This window comes from Ammospiza caudacuta, chromosome 3 (assembly GCF_027887145.1).
Source record: "Ammospiza caudacuta isolate bAmmCau1 chromosome 3, bAmmCau1.pri, whole genome shotgun sequence".
Lineage (NCBI taxonomy): Eukaryota > Metazoa > Chordata > Aves > Passeriformes > Passerellidae > Ammospiza > Ammospiza caudacuta.
This window is the reverse complement of record NC_080595.1, coordinates 50,974,902-50,992,044: the sequence shown is the minus strand read 5'-3', so window position 1 is coordinate 50,992,044 and position 17,143 is coordinate 50,974,902. Positions and strand designations below refer to the sequence as shown.

Sequence of the window (17,143 nt, the reverse complement as noted above, 5' to 3'; positions counted from 1 at the left end):
AGTTAAAGAATTTTTCACACTAACATTTTTGCAGGCATTTGAAAATACTTCACATGAGAGCATATTTTTGTAACACTGAATTAAATTAACATTGCATGAAGTTGGCTCAACTAAATCGAATTTACCATCAAAATGTTTGGTGTTTTTGTTTTCGGTCCTTGCCTTGTTTACAGCTCCTCTGTGTTAGGCTCTGTGTTGCAGAGGGATCATCTCCCTCCCTCCACTGTATTGACACGCTGTATCACAAATGTGGCAGCAGCACAGCTGATTCTTCAGCGCTGGGTGGGGGATTTGTTTGGGGGGATGGAGGGTGAGATTTAGACTTTCTCTTGGCAATTTAAGAAACTCATAATGAAAATGCACTCATTCCTGTTTCAGTCAAAATGGCCTGCTGTGACACTATTTCTTTAAGAAACTTAGACTGCTTAACTGGAATGGGAATGTCTTTTTTAAAACTTGCTGGAATAAAGTAGCAGAATTGTTTCTTCCATAGGCTGCTCCGAGATTGAGAAATTGCTTTCTCCATTCTAGGTTTTAACTTGACAGTCAGATATAATTGTTTTTCTTGTAGTTTGGTAACCCACGACTGGAACTTTTTCCTTATTTAACTATCATTCCAGAAGCTGAGAAAACCGCTTAAAAATAGATCTAAAAAGAGATCAGATCCCACAAAAACAGACATCCATTAATATGCATGTCACCCCACCATGCTGAATCTTTCTTTGTAGGTTGTGCAATCTACTCCTTCCTTTACCCATTGCCTTTGTTTTCTTACTTTGTTCCTTGTTTAGATTTCATGTAGTACTGTTATCCTCTATTTTTTTCTTGAGAAAGTTTCTAGCAGATTGTGGTTGGTATAGCTGTATGGGAACAGACTATTTTGGTCGAGTTATTTATTTGAACTGGGACTCTCTAAAACCCCCTCCTTGTCATCAATTTAACAGAGACGTTCCGACAGTGTATTAGTCATTACTGGGGTGACACGAAGCAGAGTGTAGTTCTGCAGACGCCCTTCCAGTGAAAGACACTGAGCTTTAAACACTCTTCACAGATGTGCAGAGCTGTACTAGCCATGCCTAACTCCCTTGCATGCTTAATAGGCTTTTTGCCTATAAATTCCCATGTGCCATTGAGATACTGGATCTTAGTAGTAGGGCTGGATTTAATGGGAAGCCTAGATGTCTCCAATTTATCTCACAGCTCCTGCCCTCAGTGTTGCTTATGGGGATGGGTGGGGTGCACTGCTGCTGCCACCCTGGTAAAAAGCAGCAGAGGGAAAAGATCTCCCTGCCCAGCACCCAGAGACAGACTCAGAGCTGAGGCTTTGTCTCCAGAACTCTGACAGCAGCATGGCCATGCAACAGATGAAGTAAACAAACCAACAATACAGGCATTTTTGTATAGAATAGGTCTATTATTCTTCCTGACAGCATGACTCGGAATTTGAGTTGTCATTCTTTGTATTGTTCCTTATTTAAAAAGAAAGAGAAAGCAGAACAAGGAATAATACAAATGAGATAGCCTGGGGCTTGTGCTTGCCTATAGGATATTCTTAAGATTCTGTTGGCACTACAAATTGGAACGATTTTGAAACCAGGTCCCTGAACCCAGCTGTATTCTTAAAGCAGTCGGGCTGACATTCTGCTGTGATTTATTCAGCCAGGACTGATATGCTGACCAATAACCAGGAATCCATAACCAATCACTTACCAAGACTAATCCATTGATCACTCAATGCACAGAGTTTCCCTTAACTGACTGATGTGGCTCACAGTCATACCGAGTAGCATCTGTGTATTATTGCCCTCTCCTTTTCAGCCCTAGGTGAGGTTTAGGCAGGAGGATGTTGGGTGGGCTGTGGCAGGGATGCACACTGCTGCTCCTGAGCACTCTGAGCAGGGAGCCCTTTCTGTGGCAGGCTGCCAGGATGGATTCTGCCCTGACTGTCCCTGCCAGGCAATGGCTTCTGGCAGGAGCCCATGACCAGAAGGGGCTGCTGGAAAGGTTCATGAAGCTGTCATGAATTTGAGACAGCAGTTTGTGGCAACCCTAACTCAGTAAAGCCTCAAAAACTTGCATCAGTTGAATTTGAAGCTCTTTCCAGTCATTTGGACTGGAAATCCATACTGTATTCTGGGCACAGAAAAGCCAAGATGGATTTTGGGAGATAGCCTTTTCTGCCTTACTCCAGCAGAGCCTGGCTATGCCTGAAAAGCAGTCCTTGGGCTTGCTGAAGTATCAAGGGTGGGGATATTTCACAAAGATACATCAAAAGAATATGGAGTTACACACACCTGAAAAGACACAAACTCCCTGCCAAGGGGTAAGAATTTTGTCTTACCTGCATGGTAACCTCCTCACCTGGCCAAGGAAGTCTTCTGGAGCATTCCCTTGGCTGGGGGGGTGGGGGGTATGGCTGCAGGGAAGCCCTGCACAAGGGGACACACAGAATAAATCCTTATTCCATTTTTCAAGACTGTGTAAATCTCAACAGGGCACCCTGGAAGGTCTTTCATTCCACTAGACCATTTCTGTTTACACATCTGTAGCATTTAAACATTGCAGGATTGTTTAAATGCATTTAACATTTAATGCATTTATGTTTATGTTTAAATATATAAACAATGCATAGATTTTGTTTAAAGGCATAAACATTGCATGACAAACTCAGTTCATGGTTTTAAATAATTGGGGGATTTGGCCTGCAGCAAACAAACTGACAGTGGAGGAATTAAGGGGAACCACAGCATACCTCTCCATTATTGACAGATAATAGATAACAGATTAACTTTATTGGCAGATAAATGAATAAATGATTGAGAGTCATATCCATTAATGGCAACCAGCAAACATCTTCCCCACTTAGTCTCTTGATACAGTTTGTGAAGTCAGTGCCTGGATGGCCAGGAATGCCTCTTGCCTCCCTCTTGCAGCAGGAGGTGGGAAAATGGAGTGGAGAAGCAGAAAGGAGAAGAGGGTGAGAGGAGGAGGAGGCATGAAGCACTCTGGTAGGCAAGTCAGATGTAATTAAAAAGTCTTTGAGAGACATGGAAAAATGAGGAAGCGAGCTCACAAAGGCATCCAGCAAGAGGGGCAAATCGGAGCAGACACACAGTCTGCTACAGGAGGGCATTAAAATGTCCTGGTCAGGAGGTGTGGATAGGTAACATAAGGGAATACACAAATAATTTTTCTAGAGCAGACTGTAGCAACCAGCAAGTGTCAAAGGACAGAGGCACAATAGGAGGCAAAGGGTCACACATGAATTAATGCCTCATGCTCACAGACCCGTACCTGGATCAGGCACACAGTTTGTGGTAATTGGCTGAGCCTCATCCCCAATGGGCCCCAGCTGTGAGCAGCAGGTGAGCAGCACTGAAGGCAATGAGAGCTGGAGTGCCCAGGGGCACTGACCAACCACCAAAGGGAACAGAGGCACACAGGTGCAGTGCATCAACATGAGGGTATCAAAGGTTGGGCTAAACAACAAGAGTCAATGCTTGCAGCCTTCTGAAGTGATGTGGGGTTCCTGTGTGTGGGCCAATGCTTGAAGGCTTCTGAAGTGGTAAGGTGTTACTCTGTACGGGTTGAAGCTTTCTGAAGTTGTCCGATAATACTCTGTGTATTGTGCCTGTCTCAACTGCAGCATGTGCTGCGGCTTATGCTGTGACACCTGGAGGTGTTAGAGGAGTCCACACTGGGAGGACACAGGATACATGTAGGATTGGTAGCATGGGGACATTGGTAGCATGGTAAGCTGCAGGAATTTCTCGTGTGGCACTGGGAGAAGTCCAGTCCCTTTCTCCCCATGTTTTTATTGTCTGATGCATAGTAGAGGCAGTGTATGCAATGAGACTCTTCTCAGCAGTGCAAGACACAAGACTGATGGCAATACAATTTTCTTGGGAATTCCTTGTTAGGCATTTGTTATTTTCAATGAATGTATAGTGGGAGAGTCAGCTAAAGGTAGTTCACTGGCTTACTTCCCACTGATATTTAAAATTTGGAAGCTTAAGCCTTTTCTCTCTGATGTTGTGGCTATTCAGCAGAGGTTGTGAAGCCTTGCTTTCAGTGGGGAAACTGATCAACTTGAAAACTGAAAATTGGTTCTGTCTGACACTGCCATACAAATAAGGCGGAGTGCAGTGCGTACTGTTCTTTTTGTCCCTTTTACACTATAGATTTCCTAGTGTGGGGTAGGTGTACCAGGCTTGTGAATGCGCACTCATTTTTAATTGGATATTTGTTATTAAACATTTATAAAGTTCACAAACATACAAAGCATATGGAAGTCTTGTTGAGAAGGATTTAGTCCCTTTGTGACTATATACAAACACTTGAATACTTGAATCAGACTGAATCATGAGGTTAAAAATAGATTGGTAAAGTCTTCAGATTTACTTTCTAAATTTTAAACCCTGTGGAGGCATATGGAAGAATTTAAAGTTAGTTCACTTTAATCTCTTTTTCTGATACCAGAAGGCGTAAACAAGGGGGTTTCCTTTCCTTTTCTTTTAATGAAAACAGGAGATTCACAAGACTTGAAATGAAGCCTTGAGAAAAGGCAACAGCTTGTTTCCTGCTTCCTTCCCATTTTGTTTCTGCCAGGGACCCTCAGCTCTTGGGCTCAGCCCCCAACCCGCCTGCACCCTCATCCCACATGCTGTTCTTTCTCTGGTGCTTCTGCCTCTTGCCTCCCATGGACAGTTGGCATTGTGCTTGGATGGGCTTAGGCTGCTCCTGCTCACTTTGGCCACAAGGCCATTGCTGCTGAATGTAAATGTGGGTGTAAAATCCCTGCCTGGACTGTGAGGATGGCTGTTTGTAGTATGCATCTCACCTAATCTCAGCCCTGGTTCCTCCTCCCCCAGCCTCAGGGATGGTTGGTGGGGCTGGGATGTTGTGCAGTTGTAGCCTGTGCTGTTTGTCCCTGTAATACTGAGATCGTGCCCTCTTTGTCCTTGTAGGAGCGTAGCAGAACCAGACCCTCCAGAACTGCCCAATTTAATAGGGCAATTAAATTGGGCAGATGAAAACGTCACCTATAGCAGCTGGATAGAGCTGCTGCTAGAGCACAGCTTTGCTTTGCAAATGCAGGAATTGCTGAGTTGGAAAGGTGAGCTTATGCAAGTAATGTGGTGTGGGGCAATTACTTAAAATCATCAGAGTCACCATCATCTGTAGAGAGTGGTTTTCTGCCACTTCTGGTGCTTCAAAACAGCAATGTCATTTTTGCTTTTCTAAGGACATCAAAACATTTTTAACATGAAAGGATGAAATCTGAGAGCATCACTGACTTACAGTTGTGTGGTGGGACTTCACAAATGACACTCCATCTCAGAATCATTTTCTCCTTTTGAACTGGTAGTGATATGTCTTTTATAGAGTATGTTGTTTTTTTTTAATTTGCTTCCAAATAGAGCTAAAAGGTATTTTAGAAAATTAGATACAGGGATCTTGCTAAAGGCATAACATTTAAAATCTTTCGTGTGTGTACATATGCCTAAGAGAAATTTTTCTGTGTATGTGTATGTAGGAATAAGTCATACAGTTTTCAACACATTTACTTGCTTTCTGCAATCCAAGCTCACTTTCATTTGTGCAGCTACAAAGCTTCTGCTGTTTTTAGTCCTAGATAAGATTCAGAGGGCCATAACAAATTGGCGGTACAATCCTTATCAGCCGTTCTCATAAGCGGCAGAACTCGGGTTGGTCCAGTCTGGAGGGGAAGCTGGGAAGGGACCAGCCTGGGCTGGGCCAAGGCTGCAGTCTCTGGGTGAAGGGTACCCTCAGGGTGATGCTGGGGAGCAGGGCTGGCTGCTCCCTTCTCAGGCTCAGGCTGGAGAGCCCGTGTGTGTTCCAGGCACAGACCTGTCACATTGGTGTTAGCAGCAGCAGCACGTGGTGCTGGAAGTGACACATGTCCAGCAGGAAAGGAAGAAGGTGTTTCCAAAGGGGGGGCTGCAGCCAGATAACTGCAGCTGGGTGGCTCTGCCTTTGTTTGAAGTGTAGTGCTGGGGAGTCAGCAAGGCCTTTGGCTCAGCTCCTGTGAGCCTTTGTATGTGCCTGTCAATTTACTTTTTTGTATTTTAAGGAGTGGTTACCCAGCATTTTTAGGACACAGGGCTCTTCCTCAGGAATGGGACTGTTTGGCTTACTGATGCTTTTCATCTGGAGTATGAAGTACTGCTTTGATGGCTGATGGGGTTTTTGCCCTTTCTGTGTCTGGAAGTTGATGGAGAAGTGAGTGGCACAGACGTTTTGGAGAATAGTCTGGGCTGTAAAGAAGAATAAACTTAATAATTCCTGCCAAGGCAGTTGCTGTTCATCAGTGTCAGATGGTAAGTCACTGAGAGCACTCCATCTTCATATATTTCTATATTGTGTCTTCAAACTATAGACTACATTTGTGCCTTTTAGAAATCTGTCATATAGTTAATTATAGCTGAATTTAGTAGTTCCTGACATTGAATATTACTTTCAAACTGGTTTCACCTGAGAAATAGAAGCATTACACTTCTGCTGCTTCCTGTCCTCTCAGACAAAAGGCAAGAAATTAAATTCAACAGTTAATTATCATTACAGGTAAGATTTATGTGTTGGTTTATACATTTGATTTATCCCTTAGAATGAAATTTGTGGATAAATGTGAATGTGAGGAATGTTTAAATTGCAAGGAAAGAGAGTGATAAATACAAATTTTGAGAAGTGGATAGAAAATTGGTCATGCAGGATATTGTTTTCTCTCTCTGCTTTAAATATTAGTGAAAATTTCCTTCTTGAATTTAGCTTGAATTCAGGTTGTTTTCCATTTGCTTCATCTTCTAATTAGTCACCTATTGACATTGTTTTAGAGGCAAGAGAGACTGAATGTTGCTCCCATGCATTCACTTGGTTTAGATCTAATTTTCTGTTCAGGGCATCTGTATGGGAGAACATAAAAAAAAAAACTTCAATGATTCATTGGGTGGCTGAAACTGTTACTACTCCCCAGGGATGGCACAAGAAATGAAACCTCAATTAAGAGTGACTTTCCCTTACAAAGTAAAGCCTTTGAATCAGAGCATACCTCTGAGCCTTTTGTCTGCCAAATGGGTGGGGATAATTCAGTTGAGAAAATGCAGTCAAGATGGGAAAAAACATGCCTGGGGGCATCCAGTGTTTCCAATGATGCATGGATGTTAGCAACATGCTGAGCTTTAAGATCCCAGAGCACAATCAACAGAATATTCACTTCTCAGTCTCCAGGAATTAAATTAGGTGTCAAACCAAAGGCCTTTAGGGAACTAAAATCAGGAAATCAGTATGGTTTTCAGTTGGAACTTTTACATGACTTACAAACTTTCTGTGTGTGAAAGCTTATGGTAGCATGGTTCTCTGCTGGCATTGAAATGAGGACTTGTCACTTTTAATGGCAGTGCCTTTTGTATAAGCCAGTTGTAACTTGGAAACTTCAAAAAATTCAGACTATACTTCAACAAAATAAATTCTAAAAATTTTGAAAGTATAAAGTGCACTTTATAGTATATGCTTTATAATAGGTGGTATAAAATTGATCTTAAGATTCTTAATTCTTCAAATTATGTGTAGGCCTGAACTAAATTATTTTTAAAGTTCCCACAGAGACTCCTATTCCAACTAAATAAGTGGATTTCCACAAGTTGATCGTCTCACATATTCTGTTACATAAGAATTTTAAATAAAAAAAGAAGAGGACTGAATCTAAATGTGTATTCCTCTGAAAGGAGAAAGTAGACAAAGTAAAAAAAAAAAAGTAAAATATATTGTAGTGGTGTTATACATCTAATTTAAATGAGTTTGAAGTACACCACTTCAAATATCTTGTAAGAAGGTATCACTATGGAGGGAGGATCTCTTAAGTGAAGATTGTCTATTTTAAGGTATAATAATAAAATTAAATAAACTGGATCTTATTCTATGGTTGCTCATAATATATGAGCAGCATCTTTAACACTTTCAGTTTTCTTCCTCTTATAGACTGTTGTAAATAGGCAGTATTCTTGATCTCAGCTGCACAAGTTTAGGTTAGGCTTCCTGAATAATTAGAATTCTCCTGTAAACAATTCTCCCCCAATATATTTTTTTGTTTCCTTTTATGCTCAGTGAATTTTTTCAGTATTTGAAAAATGCTGAAGTTGTATTTTCATGCACTGTAAAATCAAAAGGACTAAAAATCTTTCCTCTCTATTTCTATTTTAAAAAAGCCTGTGTAACTTCATGTAGAGGGGCAAGGAAATGTCAACTGTCTTAAATTCTCAGGTTGAAGGTCTTCCAACTGAGCTAGTGGTAACTCCCAGGCAATTGGTTTTTTAGAAGGACATGTTTTGTGGACCTAATAACTAGGCCTCTAGATTATTTAAGGTGTTCTCCTCGGGACTCTTCATAACTGCTTGAGATTTTTTTGAAGTGCAGTGTTAGGAATGAGTCTCATAGCCCAGATGATAGAGGTCTTGCAATGCTGAGGAGAGCAAACAATTCATTTTACATGCCATCTGTTAATAAATCTTTATTTAATGGTTGCTTTTCTATGACAGCAGGAAAGAAGTTGACTCCTGCTCAGCCTGAAGCCTGCAGATGCTTTTGTGAGAACTGCCGCAGGGCCAGCTGTCTCCCATCCCCTGCTCATTCTCCTAACTTATTTCTTCCCAAGTGCAGTATTTTGCAACAATATGTCCTTTTTACATACTGCTTCCCCTTTGTCTTAGTCCATTTCTCTTATTTCCATATCCATCTGTGTACCTAATCTGCTCTCTGTTATTCCTGCAGCTCTGTCTAGCTTTCTGCAGTTGAAAACTCAGAAATCATGTTGCATCATTGTCATCAACAGACGTGGTCCTCTTACTCAGGGTTTTTAGTGCTTTCTGTTGTCCTCTGCAGGCTCGGGCACTTCTTGCAGATTGCTGCTGAGTACCGTGATCTGGAGAGGATGGTCACTGAGGCCCCAGAAGGGCCTCAAAATGGATGTCTTGGTCACAAGACTCAAAATGTGAACAGTTCCTAAACAAATACATGTAAGAATATTGACTAGTGTGCAAATGTCTTGATGCATCTTTGCAGTTTGATGAGGAACTACTGGCAAATACTTTTTGATGTGATTTCCCTGTCCTGCACAGTTTCATGTAGATCCTTCTCTTCATGAATGTGCCATGTGAAGCAGCACTGGGAACCGTTGTAAAAATGGAGCTATATCTTATTTGTTTCCTTCTTATTTGTAAGGTGTATTATTGAACAAAAATTAACTTTATTTGACAGTAATTTACAAAGTTGCTTGCAAGGGCGAGCGACCTCAAAATCCTCATGTGCTTAGAAAATAGCACGTGTGTTTCTTTTCAAACTTTTTCCTGCAGATTTACATCAGACTGAAAGATCAGTGGGGCCCATATGAAACCTACTTTTGGCCCATAGAGATAAACATTTACTTGCCTTTTCTCTATGCTCTGCACTGTTGTGCCTGGATCTGTGCTACTGATCTCTCCAGACCTGTGTGGAGGAGGATTTTGCTGTCCATGGCAATGACAGCTGGAGGGCAGAGGCACCATGGACCAGGGTGCTGGTGTGGGGCAGCCTTGCAAGGGGCTGGGGAGCCTGTGTCAACCCAGACTGCTCTGGTGACCTCTCTGGGAGTGAGAGGACTGAGTTTCTCTACCTGTTTCATGCCCAAACCACATATGCCATGACCATTTCCTCTCACATATCAAAGATATGCTTAGTGGCCTGTGGTGTTTGTGTTTCGGCAGCTTTTGGATAGTCTTTCTGCTTACCAGCAGGTTCTGCTCTGTGTGGTACTATTCAGGAAAAATCTTTATTCAGCCCAGGTATGGGCTGAATCTTTATTCAGCTTATACCTGATGTAGTCACCTGAAGTAGGTGTTGAACAGTATCAGAACCTTTGTTATTTTCCTCCCTTTTTAATGCCCTCAAACTAACTGGGCTTTCTGCTCTGTCTTTGTGAGTTTGGGATGAGTTTAGGTTACCTTTGAAATACAACCACAGGCCTCTCCCCTGCCTATCATTCCCAAACAAGCTGTACATTTTCTACATTAGTAATTCAGTTGTGTGAATTCCAAGGAAGTTTCCCTAGTGCCAGTTAGATATCTTACTTTTTTTTTAGCAATAAGACATCTGGTTGTCCTGGTTTATTCTTCATGACTTTTATTAGCACACAGGCTTTTAATATGATAGCCAGTGTTTGCTATTTGTTGTTGTCCCTTTTGTGACCTTACAGTGAACTCCAGTATCTCTTTTTCCCTCTCCATAGTTTGTGCTATTTTTTTTCCCTATTTCCAATCATCTGCCTGGGTTTTGACTGTTAGTCTGCATTGTTGTAGTTGAGAGGGGAGAATTTAGTTCACTTTGTTGTTTTTTGTCTTTTTTCACTAGATGGATAACAGCAGAATAGTGGGGCATCTGTCATGGAGCCATTATTCCATGATGAAAGAAGTCAAAGCATTCTTGGCAGTGTCCCCTGCACCGCCTGTGTGTGCAGCCCCATCATGTCTGTGTGTGCCCACGTGTCCATGTGTGCCCCTCTCTGCCAGGTGTTTTATTTGAGTTGGTAGGGTCTAAGGTGGTGCTGAGGCAGCCCCTGCGCTGTCTTGCTTAGCCCAATTGTTGTCCAAATTTGTCCCACTTTCCCTAGGAAAACATGGGTTTGTTTTTACGCATTTCCTGTTCCACTTTTTGAAATAAGAGAAGCTTCCTGAAAGAGACCAGAACTCTTCATGGCAGGAAGTCACTGAGGTGCCTGAGCACCTGGAGAGGAGCAGAAGAACTTCCCACACAGGCAGGGAATGCCTGGGCTCCTGGTAAACTGAAGAGCAAACAACAGCAAGGGAAGAAAATCAAGATCCTAACCAAGGGAAACAAACTTCTAAACAGCTTTTAAAAAAAACTTGCGAGAAAAATCTTGTGACATCTTAAAAGTGTTTGTAATTTCCTTGAAAATATTGTGACCACTTCCACCACTTGATTGCTCCTTCCTCCTTACTTAAAAGATGGTGCAGTTTAGTGATGGTGCGTTTGAGGGCCTCCGTGCTACTTAGTCACCTGACTTCTTGGACTTTGCCATGAAAACTGATTACTAAACTGACCCAGAATAAGCAATTATCCCAGGTACTTTTTGCTTGCAACACTTTCCATGGATTAGCTGTGGCTACCATTAATACTTAGTGTTAAATGGCATTCCCTACATGTTTAACCATCAATCTGACACCATACATCTTCTAGTTAGTTTCAAACTCTCGACAGCAAAAGTAATTTGCAACCTTTCTGTATTCCTGAGGATGTTCAGGCACAGATGCAAATCAGTGTGGTGAATTTAAGACTATTAAAAACTTAAGAAATTTTCCTAATGACTTTATAAGGACTTCATTAAGATACTTAGTGAGGTCTCAGAAGTCCATGAACCACAAGTGGAAAACCACAGCTTCAGATAAAATCTGTTAGGAATTTGTGGTGAATTCACAGTGTTTGTTACCTGCATTACTGCTAGTAAACAAGAGGAAGCATCTGCTAATCTATTTAAGCAGCAAAGACTAGCAGCAGAGGTTTCAAAAGCAGTCATTTTATTCCAGTGGCGATGATCTGGAAAGGCTTTCAGGATCTAGATTATTCTAAATCTCTCATTTTTCATTCCCCCCTTTCACCATATCACCATATAGTTTTCCATTATGGAAGAACATGAAATCCAGAAAGATGTGAGTGCTTGAAATGAAGAGATATTGCTGTATCATATAAATTTGGGTTAGTGCAGTTGTAGCTAAATCCTCTATGATTCTTCATCTTCAGTACAGTGTTAGTAAATAATTACCATTGGTCCCTGTGATGTAACATCCACTTCTTCTAGAATTGTCATTAGTATAGCTTTAAATGGAAAATAGAATTGAAATATAACTGTTGCTATGCTGTCCTCCACAATGATCATGGTGCTGATAAAATTCTCCCAACTATAATACTTTTACTTCTCATGAATCGAGTTTCCTTGCAAAAATACTTCAAAAATAGTTGATATTTCAGTTTCTTCTGAAACTCTGCATTTGTACATGCACTACATAGTACCGAATTACTACTTTCCAGCAAGTGCTTCCATGTCTTTACATGATTTGGGACTTACAGAGCACTTACCCTTCACATGTACAAGAGTGTCTCCTTTCAGCTGCTTATTTTCTCCTCTTGTTTCTGTAATTTTTTTAGCAGGTTTATTTCTGTTATACCTCATTGTATAAATGTTTCACAGCAAAACAGACCATTTCCTAAAATATCTTTGCTTTCCTAGAGTCATGGAACATGTGATGTGCAGCCTGTACTGGTGCATGATTATGTACAGCACAAGGAATACAGACAGCGTGATCCCATTGGCAGTGCCTTGGACCACAACTTTGGAAGACCCTGATTTCCTTTTTGGCTCAATTACTTATTTCCTGTGTTTCTCATAGCAGATAACTTTAACTTTCTGCATCTTCACCCTCTATTTCTGACTCAGATGTCGAGTGAAAATGCTTTTAATCTGAAAACATTGTTTTGTACAGTATGACAGATCTTGTTCTTTAGGTGATGCTTCTGTAATAAACACTCAATGCATATTAAGTAATAGTAGAGGTACCAAAACATCTTAGAAAGTCAAACAACATAGGAGATCCATTTGGGCAAACATTTGTCTCAAGAAATTTGCAGTCTTCTCTTGGGGGTCAGTGCCTGTCCACACAGAAAGTCTGGAATTCTCAGTAACTAGGGTCCCAACACCTGGTCCCACTACTCCTAATTTCTGACTTCTTTATTTATTCCTGCACTATTTATTTCTAGACTTTTCAGAACCTTATGTGTAGACAAAAGGTCCCATTTTACTTCATACATTCCTCTGACTTTGGTAACTCTAATTTTGGTAACACTGTCACTCATTATTAGTGCAAGAATTATAATATCTTGACTTCTGGGTGGCTGGCATCATAGCAGTTTGGGCAAATTGCTTTGAAAAGAGGGAACTCCCTTTTACAGCTGCAAGGTAATTTTCAGCTATGATAAAGTCCAACCACTGATGATTTTATATTGAGTTCAGTTTTACCAGAGATGATAGTCATACCAAGGTGGGGGGAAAAAAGCTCTTTTCACAAGCCTTGGTAATAACTTTGTATCTGTGTCAACACTAACTTTCTGTTTTGTGCAAATTTCATTAGTTTTCAGACATTTTAAAGCAAGCCTACAGGGCTGATGCTGAGAGGCTGCAGGAAGGGAGTGCTGGGATTTCTGTCTGCTCAGTGCAACAGAGGGAGAACCCTGCCTGGATATTGAAGGAGAAAGGAAACTTCTTGCTGCTCCTTTGCACTGCTCTTGTTTCCAGAGAAATGAGTGGGTGAATTCTGATTGGCATTGTACCTTTTGCAATATGCAAGCTTAGATTCACTGCAAATGTGTTTAGACCCTTCTGGAAGGGAAATGAGATGCATAAAGTGTAAGTTGTCAACTTAATTCTTTCAAAATTTGTACTTGAGTGGAGGGAGTGTTTTCCTGTCAGTGGAGTCTTCAGCTATAGTTTTTGCACCTTCAAAGTTATAAAAAAACTGACTCTGACTTTTGTGGTATGGCTAAAGTGTGGAAAGTGTTTCTTTTTTTTCATGTTCTGATATAAAATAGTACTGAAAAAAAATTCCAAACTTTTCTAAAGTAGTTTTGCTACAGAAAGCTCTAGCACAAAGAGGCCTTTGTTTCACATAAGTATTTAAATCTGTGGTAAACTCTTACTCTTTTCTGTTTGGTGGGGTTTTTTTCTTTCCCAGACAGGTGCCATGGAGCTCTATGACATTTGTAGAGCAGATGGGATGCCATTTTACTGTTGTATCTAATTGACAGAACCTTACACTCTCCATGCATCCTGCCTTGGAAAGCGTGGGTCTTGGAATTTCAGCCCTTTTTTCCTCAGGAGCAGCTTGTTTAACTCACTGCTGGATGAAGAGTGAGAGCAGTAACTCACTAACTGGCCTGTGAATCCTCTTGGGAATTCATACCTCCTTGGTGCTGAATTTGCCATTTTGGCTGATTGGTCACTTGCTGTTGACTTGGCTACCATGCATCGTATTAGGTATAGCCACAGATGCTATTGTGTGCATGTATTTTCATAGAAATAGCAGCACTGTCTGTGAAATCCCATAATGACAGGCATAATCGAGTATGTATAAAAACACAAACATGTCTGTGAAATGCTGCCTCTGGAGATGTGTGAATGCCCACATCCCTCCATTCCTCCTTCCCACTTCAGGTTCCCAAAGGAGGGATTTTGCAAATGTCCAGTTTGGGGATTCCAGAAGTGGTGGAGGTCTTTCCAAAAGGCTGGTGGGTGAGAAGGTCTCAGAGAAGAAAATATGTCCCAATTATTTTTGCTAATCTTAACATGCCACCATCCTGCTCAGTTCTTGCACATATATATGTCTCATACAAAAAACATGTAGTAACTGTTTCAAGTGTAACCTCACCTGAAGGTTGTACACTCCCTGGCAGGTCTGGTGTGCACAAGAAAACCACACTTGCAATGTGCTTCCAGCATTTAAATCCTGAAAGATACATATGTTTTCCCAGCAATTGCCTCTTTGGAGAAAGCAGGTGATGATTTCACTTTCAGAAAGGTAGCTGTAATTAATAGTGGTTGGCACTGGATATGACCAAGAGGGATAGGAATATCCAAACAAGTATTTAATGCATTTCAGTTGGAGTATAAATGAACAAACAAACCTCTTGCCCACAAGCAGCTGTAATTTTTAGAATTACTCTTATGAAGCATATTGAGTTTGAGATTCTTGGCTTCCTTGTGCAGCAGCCTGTCCCTCTGGCAACTGCCATCCCCAGTCATATCAGTTACATGCTGCCACAGCCACTCAAACATCTTGTGCAAATGTTAATATTAAATGCAGGCCAGGTGGTTGCAAACTCTGGGATAGATCTTCAGTTCAGGAGCAACATGAGAATTAGGCTAGTATTTACAAATAGCCTGTATAAAAGTTCTCCAGGTGACAATGGTTGTTTCTGTGGCACTGTCATGCAAAGGATTTCAATGGCCTTTGTGGATCCTTGATACCTGTAAACTCTAATTCTAACTTGTGGCATTGTATCTTGGCCTTTTGGCATGAGTGTGATTCGGACTCCTTTGGAGTAAGTGCTGGCTGCTGTGCAAAGGACTTCGTAGTCTGGTTTAAAGAATTAAAATACAAAAATTTTTTATTAAAAAAAAAAAAAGGAGAAATCTTAAAAGGTTATGTAGCCAGCTCCAAGCGCCAGAGCAGAATCTGTTGTACTGAAATAATGGGATGTTGGGAGGCTCTCAAGAACAGGTTAGACAGTGATGAAGGCACCACACTGACCCCCGGCAATCAATTCCATTACTTTTATGAACCTTGCAGTTAGAAAGCTTTTTCTAGTGTTTAACTGAACACTGCCCCAGCTGCAATTAAACCTGTTCATTCTTGCCCTATCCCAAATAGAGAAGTTTGTTTTTCTTAGTGAAGGAAAAGTTTTACATATTTGAAAATTATTATCCTATTCTCTGGCAATCTTCTTTTGTCTTGGATAGAACATCCTCATTCTTTCAATCTCTGTTTGTAAGCATCTCATTTATGTGGTTGTCTTTTACATTTTCTCTCATTAGTCCATGTGAGTCCTGACATCTAGGGCACACTAGGTCAAAACACAACCCAGAACTCGAGCTGACAGCTTGGGCTTAGTGAGCAGTGCTCAGATTGCTATGTCTTGCAGGTGGTTCTGTATCCTACTGGCTGTACTGGGTACTCTCTTGCTCTTCTCTAGGAAGATGACTTTTTTTTTAATGCACTTTCAGGAGCTATTTTCAAGCACTCTAGCTGTCTGTCATCTGTAAATTTAATGAGCATATTCTCTATTCTACTGGCCAACCTGTTAATTAAAATATTGAAGAAGAGATCCCTGAAAAACCTCACTCAATATATTTTTTCCTTTTGGTGCCAACCACTGAAAACTAATCTCTGAAAGTGTTTCTTTCAAGCAGTTGTGTACCACCTTATAATGGTATCAGCTGTGTTGTGTAAGGTAGAAACCTTATTAAATTCAATATGTATTCCAGCTGCTGCTACTTCTTATCCACTACCAATTATCCTCCAAAGTAGGAAATTAGATTGATTTGACAAAATTAATTCTTGTCAAATCCATTTGGCTGTTTAAAACTCTTACAGGATAATAGGGTAGAAAAAGAAACATTATATAATTTGTTTGTGTGTTTTTCCAGCCCCGTGCTTGCCCTCTCTTAGCCTTCTTGAATTCTCTTCTTCATGAGCCCTCATTTATAATTACCATGGCAGAGGAGTGAGAACAAGAGATGGAGACAGCAGTCATTATTACTGCCAAAATCCTTGTGTCTTGAAGCCAAGCTTGGGCATTCTTGGATGAAAATGAGCAGGTTAAGCTTATTTGAAAGCACCAGACTCACTAAGTACTCTAATAGTGTTTAGCCCTTTGACACTGCCCTGAATTTTCTGTCATACCTGAAGCTATTTATAGTCCTTTTTCATGCATCCATATAAAATAATCTGGCTTTTTATCCTCTGTTACCTGTATACATACACACTTTGGTGTGTATGTACGTATGTATTCCCTAGCACCTTTGGGAAATGGGTGCTAAAATATTTAAAACCTGTTTCTCCCTTGCTGGAATCTATTTACAGATTAGGATAATATTGTGCATGTTGGGGGTCGTTTGAATAATTTTCTGTTTGCAGACCAACACTAGCTAGGCAAGTACAGGCAATAGAAAGCATATGTTTAAATCATGTTTTGTACACTGAAAACTGATTTAAGTAACTATCCAAGAGGATAATTATATTTCCTTTCTATTAATAAGAACTCCATATCTATTAGTGTGTATTTGGAAAATGTTAGGAGTTAAAAGGTATCACAACACTTGAAGAATGCCTTTTGATCTGTCAGAAAGACAAATTCCTTACCTCCTAAAAGCAATCTTTCCTTAGATCTGTCTGCACATGCAGTTTACATATACAAATATAATAAATAAATAATAATATACAATAATATAATAATTTTTATCTCTGGGAGTTTTAGATTTCTATATACACCCCTGAAATTTGGTGAGTAATGAAAATTATCTTCT

General features: G+C 40.6%; 1 long non-coding RNA gene across 1 annotated transcript; it reads left to right on the top strand.

Annotated features, from left to right (window-relative positions):
* Window positions 1–3,468: 3,468 nt before the first annotated feature.
* Window positions 3,469–12,700, top strand: LOC131555104 (uncharacterized). The gene is made up of 3 exons (XR_009274513.1): window positions 3,469–3,565; window positions 4,968–5,116; window positions 12,296–12,700. It is a non-coding gene; the product is annotated as an uncharacterized LOC131555104 (long non-coding RNA).
* The last annotated feature ends 4,443 nt before the right edge of the window (window positions 12,701–17,143 follow it).